A 7,145-nucleotide genomic window follows, 5' to 3' on the forward strand; every position below is an offset into this window, starting at 1 on the left:
GGTTTGGACTGGAGTGTACTTTCGGGGGTTACAGCACCCTTTAACGGTCAAGCCAGCCGGCCCTTTACTTATGACACAGGCGCACGCTTGGCACTACTTTGTTGATGCACGTGCGGCTACTGCGCACACAATTCACAAACACAGAAAATATTTTTTTTTTGGTTTGGACTGGAGTGTACTTTCGGGGGTTACAGCACCCTTAACGGTCAAGCCAGCCGGCCCTTTACTTATGACACAGGCGCACGCTTGGCACTACTTTGTTGATGCACGTGCGGCTACTGCGCACACAATTCACAAACACAGAAAATTATTTTTTTTTGGTTTGGACTGGAGTGTACTTTCGGGGGTTACAGCACCCTTAACGGTCAAGCCAGCCGGCCCTTTACTTATGACACAGGCGCACGCTTGGCACTACTTTGTTGATGCACGTGCGGCTACTGCGCACACAATTCACAAACACAGAAAATAATTTTTTTTTGGTTTGGACTGGAGTGTACTTTCGGGGGTTACAGCACCCTTTAACGGTCAAGCCAGCCGGCCCTTTACTTATGACACAGGCGCACGCTTGGCACTACTTTGTTGATGCACGTGCGGCTACTGCGCACACAATTCACAAACACAGAAAATAATTTTTTTTTGGTTTGGACTGGAGTGTACTTTCGGGGGTTACAGCACCCTTAATGGTCAAGCCAGCCGGCCCTTTACTTATGACACAGGCGCACGCTTGGCACTACTTTGTTGATGCACGTGCGGCTACTGCGCACACAATTCACAAACACAGAAAATAATTTTTTTTTGGTTTGGACTGGAGTGTACTTTCGGGGGTTACAGCACCCTTAACGGTCAAGCCAGCCGGCCCTTTACTTATGACACAGGCGCACGCTTGGCACTACTTTGTTGATGCACGTGCGGCTACTGCGCACACAATTCACAAACACAGAAAATAATTTTTTTTTGGTTTGGACTGGAGTGTACTTTCGGGGGTTACAGCACCCTTTAACGGTCAAGCCAGCCGGCCCTTTACTTATGACACAGGCGCACGCTTGGCACTACTTTGTTGATGCACGTGCGGCTACTGCGCACACAATTCACAAACACAGAAAATAATTTTTTTTTTGGTTTGGACTGGAGTGTACTCTCGGGGGTTACAGCACCCTTTAACGGTCAAGCCAGCCGGCCCTTTACTTATGACACAGGCGCACGCTTGGCACTACTTTGTTGATGCACGTGCGTCTACTGCGCACACAATTCACAAACACAGAAAATAATTTTTTTTTGGTTTGGACTGGAGTGTACTTTCGGGGGTTACAGCACCCTTTAACGGTCAAGCCAGCCGGCCCTTTACTTATGACACAGGCGCACGCTTGGCACTACTTTGTTGATGCACGTGCGGCTACTGCGCACACAATTCACAAACACAGAAAATAATTTTTTTTTGGTTTGGACTGGAGTGTACTTTCGGGGGTTACAGCACCCTTTAACGGTCAAGCCAGCCGGCCCTTTACTTATGACACAGGCGCACGCTTGGCACTACTTTGTTGATGCACGTGCGGCTACTGCGCACACAATTCACAAACACAGAAAATTATTTTTTTTTTGGTTTGGACTGGAGTGTACTTTCGGGGGTTACAGCACCCTTAACGGTCAAGCCAGCCGGCCCTTTACTTATGACACAGGCGCACGCTTGGCACTACTTTGTTGATGCACGTGCGGCTACTGCGCACACAATTCACAAACACAGAAAATAATTTTTTTTTTGGTTTGGACTGGAGTGTACTTTCAGGGGTTACAGCACCCTTTAACGGACAAGCCAGCCGGCCTTTTACTTATGGGACACAGGCGCACGCTTGGCACTACTTTGTTGATGCACGTGCGGCTACTGCGCACACAATTCACAAACACAGAAAATAATTTTTTTTTTGGTTTGGACTGGAGTGTACTTTCAGGGGTTACAGCACCCTTAACGGTCAAGCCAGCCGGCCCTTTACTTATGACACAGGCGCACGCTTGGCACTACTTTGTTGATGCACGTGCGGCTACTGCGCACACAATTCACAAACACAGAAAATAATTTTTTTTTGGTTTGGACTGGAGTGTACTTTCGGGGGTTACAGCACCCTTTAACGGTCAAGCCAGCCGGCCCTTTACTTATGACACAGGCGCACGCTTGGCACTACTTTGTTGATGCACGTGCGGCTACTGCGCACACAATTCACAAACACAGAAAATATATTATTTTTTTAGCACTTGGGGGGAGCACCCCTGATGGACAGAGCACCCCCTGGACAACACTACAGCACCCCTTTAGGACTGGGACACTGCACAGGACTTTGGAGTGGACACAGCCCCTATGGAGAACTGACTGCACAACACAGTCCAGCCAGCCCCTATGGACTTTGAAGTAGTGGACAACAGCAGCACTACACTACACTACACAGCACTAACTCCCACCCTCCCTCTTCACTGTCCACAGCCGAGTGAGAAAATGGCGCCGACGCGGGTACCTTATATAGGATCCAAAACCCGCGAGACTCGGAAGGCGGGATGATGACGTTTTGCCTCGATGTCAGATCCGAGTCAGGCGGGAAAAGTCGAGCCTGACTCGGATCGGACTCGGATCGGGGGGGCTCGGGGGGGTTCGGATTTCAGAAATCCGAACCCGCTCACCCCTAGACAGGAGAAAACTATAACTAACATTCTCAGTCTTAAAGGGTAAACAACACATTAAAGATGTAATATACAGATAAACACCTCATGGTTTAATCTCCTTCACTTTCAGTCCTACAGAGATGAGTGGAAGGAAGAAAGACTAGTTTGGCTCTCTTTCGATGAGATAAAAATCCTAATAACTTTGGATGGTCAATGTTAGAAAGCATTAAAACATGGTTGATCAAGATTTCTAATACATAGCAAGATTTCACAGTTTTACTATAATAAGCAGGAATATTATTTTTTCATTAAAACATTAATGCAAATTTTTTTTTATAAAAATGGTTTAAAAAAAACAACTTTAAAATAACAACTGTTTTTATCCAGCCCTGTTACAAATAAATTACGTGAATGGCAGCAAATCCCATCTTTTGTCAATACAATACATGAAGCAGAAAAATGATAGATGGTCCTAAAGTATTACAAATTGTATAGCACACTATACTACAGTATATACAGCTATTAGTATTAAAAAAATATCCATGTGTATATGAGGAAAGTTCCAATACTTATTTACCAAAATTCTTATTTACATCAATATTAAATGATTGCCAGTACATTAATAACTTTTTGTTTCCATTTAGCCACACTACAATAACTTACATATACCATTATTACAATGATTATACTACAGCCACTCATACTGTATATTTATTACAACCATCAGTTTTCCAATAAAACATCTCATCACTGGTACATTTCCTGGCACAATATTTTTCAGATTTATATATCCTGGAGAATAATCTGAGGATAAAAATACAGAGTGGTTCAGCCTTCAAATCAAAGAAATGCCTCCTGAAATAAAACAGATGCTGCAGACAAGACTTGGACACTGTGACTAAGTTACGAGCAGTAATCTTATAATTGATGGAGTACAATCAAAGTTTTACAAATCTATTAATAGTATTTTTTTTTACACTCTAAGGGAAAAAAGCTGCTTTGGTGCTGTGAAAATATAGCCAAAGAAAAATACATTATTCATCTGAGACCTATATCAGATTTTGAACATATTACAATGTATAAAATTATCTATCTAAATTTTCTAATGTTAACATTTTTTCTCCCTCTTGAAAGGTGCATATTTCAGCTTGAAAACTTTTTTAAAATGGAAACATGCAAGTACCTTAGCATGTTTTCAACTGACTTAGCTTTAACCACTTAACTGGCTACTACTTTTTCCAAAAAACACTAAGAAATTGTCATTTTTTTATGATTGAATTAGATCAAGAAAATCCATTGCATGAACTTTTAAACCCTTTAGGATAATTGCCTGTCCAAAATTAGAGGTCACGTATCGATATTCTTAATTGATACAGGATAGCCATGATCAAAATTATCTATGAAAGCAAAAAGGTTTCAACAGTTGTCAATACTCTCAACAACAACAAAAAATGATACCCCCCTCCCGATACAGTCAGGTGCATAAATATTGGGACATTGACAGAATTTTCATATTTTGGCCTCTATTTACCACCACAATGGCTTTGAAATGAAACAAACAAGATGTGCTTTAACTGCAGACTTTCAGATTTAATTTGAGGGTAATTACATCCAAATCAGGTGAACAGTGTAGGAATTACATCGGTTTCTATATGTGCCTCCCACTTTTTAAGGGGTCAAAAGTAATGGGACAAACTAAACAATCCTAAATCTAACTTTCACTTTTTAATACTTTGTTGCAAATCCTTTGCAGACAATTACAGCCTGAGGTCTGGAACGCATAGACATCACCAGACGCTGGGTTTCATCCCTGGTGATGCTCTGCCAGGCCTCTACTGCAAATGTCTTCAGTCTCTGCTTATTCTTGGGGCATTTTCCCTTCAGTTTTGTCTTCATCAAGTGAAATGCATGCTCAATCGGATTCAGGTCAGGGGATTGACTTGGCCATTGCATAACATTCCACTTTTTAGCCTTAAAAAACTCTTTGGTTGGTTTTGCAGTATGCTTCGGGTCATTGTCCATCTGAACTGTGAAGCGCCGTCCAATGAGTTCTGAAGCATTTGGCTGAATATGAGCATATAATATTGCCCGAAACACTTCAGAATTCATTCTGCTGCTTTTGTCAACAGTCACATCATCAATAAATACAAGGGAACCAGTTCCATTGGCAGTCATACATGCCCACGCCATGACACTACCACCACCATGCTTCACTGATGAGGTGGTATGTTTTGGATCATGAGCAGTTCCTTTCCTTCTCTTCTCTTCCCATCACTCTGGTACAAGTTGATCTGTGTCTCATCTGTCCATAGGATATTGTTCCAGAACTGTAATGGCTTTTTTAGATGTTGTTTGGCAAACTCTAATCTGGTCTTCCTGTTTTTGAGGCTCACCAATGGTTTACATCTTGTGGTGAACCCTCTATATTCACTCTTGTGAAGTCTTCTCTTGATTGTTGACTTTGACACATATACACCTACCTCCTGGAGAGTGTTCTTGATTTGGCCAACTGTTGTGAAGGGGTTTTTCTTCACCAGGGAAATAATTCTTCTGTCATCCACCACAGTTGTTTTCCGTGGTCTTCCGGGTCTTTTGGTGTTGCTGAGCTCTCCGGTGCTTTCTTTCTTTTTAAGAATGTTCCAAACAGTTGATTTGGCCACACCTAATGTTTTTGCTATCTCTCTGATGGGTTTGTTTTGATTTTTCAGCCTAATGATGGCTTGCTTCACTGATAGTGACAGCTCTTTGGATCTCATATTGTGAGTCAACAGCAACTGATTCCAAATGCAAATGTCACACCTAGAATCAACTCCAGACCTTTTACCTGCTTAATTGACAATGAAATAACGAGGGAATAGCCCACACCTGTCCATGAAATAGCTTTTGAGTTGATACTCCCATTACTTTTGGGCCCTTAAAAAGTGGGAGGCACATATAGAAACCGTTGTAATTCCTACACCGTTCACCTGATTTGGATGTAATTACCCTCAAATTGAATCTGAAAGTCTGCAGTTACAGCACATCTTGTTTGTTTCATTTCAAAGCCATTGTGGTGGTGAATAGAGGCCAAAATATGAAAATTCTGTCAATGTCCCAATATTTATGGACCTGACTGTATATCGCTAAATTGATATACAATGATGGTCTAGACAAACTGTAGGCTCTAGTATGTTTATATGTCCCTGTCAGCTGCCCGTTTCTGCAGCCGCCGGATATACTCTTGAGGTCATATGCATTGCTGACTTTACATTTTCCCAGCAGCTGCATTTCTTTGCAGTCACTGGGTATGCACACTGGGGCAGTGCTGGATTTACCAGCGGCTGCTGCTCTATGCTGCCACTGGAATGGATAATAAAGGGAAGAGCTACATTTGCCAGCAGCTGCTCTTCTCTGCAGCCCCTGGTTGGGTGGTACAGCCAGGTTTCCTGATCACTGTTGGCCGCAATGATTTGGACTCACTGGAACAGAAGCCAAAGCTACCATGAGCTGATTGGGGGTTCCACCAGACTATCATTGTGGCCAGAAGTGATTGGGAGACACTGGTGGAAGGATCTGAGGGTGCAGAGGGGCCAGGAGGTCCCTCTGAGATTAATGGCTGCTGGAAGATTATCTTCCAGCAGCCGTCCAATGGGCATTTCTAACAGTTGCATCATATATGTGACCATGTCAGGGAAAGCCAAGCCTGGTGTGACATCTGATGCAACCATGCCAGGAAAGTGGTGAAATTTAAACTGGAACACTAGCTCTGACCTCAGGTTTAATCTCTTTCTCTCTCTCTATATATATATATATATATATATATATATATATATATACGGCACATTTTGTAATATTTGTAAATTGTACAAGCGATTTGTTGATTTTGCAATATTTGCCATAGTTACCCTAATTTTGGGAAATAGATGTCCAAACAAAGTTGGGAATGAGGATTCATCAAAATAGATAAAAGGTCTAAATGCCAGACTGTATTCAATCAGTATATACATTGCAATTTTGTTACGACACCCCTGAATAATTATATAAGACCCCTAGAGTCATGACAGGAAGGACAGCTGCCCATTATTCCCTTAGAGTTTGACACACTCATTGGTACTTAGGATGCCACCAGGTCTTAACCTCCTGGACAGTAGGTGTTTATATAATTAACAGAGAATCGCAGGATTAAGCTGGAGTAGATGAACACAAGATAAAGCCAGGACAGGGCTGCTGCCTCAGTAGCTATCTGTGATAGTATAGCCACAGGGGTTGACCACGGGCTGGAGTTAGGATAGCCTGTAGGTGGAATACACTGTACAGCAGAAGTGAAATGGACCTAAGATTGCTTAAGAATAGTAAAGGGAGAACTTGGACTGCACACCCTAATTTTAAACATAATAGCAGGTGATGCAATGCTGAGACTTGTAGTACAATGCAGGGGACATAGCATGCAGGCACACACTCTAGGTACTAAGAACAATGATAGAAAAAATAATCCTGCTAAACTCTACAATTAACAT

The sequence above is a fragment of the Taudactylus pleione genome, unplaced genomic scaffold (assembly GCF_031769625.1).
Source record: "Taudactylus pleione unplaced genomic scaffold, aTauple2 ptg000053l, whole genome shotgun sequence".
Lineage (NCBI taxonomy): Eukaryota > Metazoa > Chordata > Amphibia > Anura > Myobatrachidae > Taudactylus > Taudactylus pleione.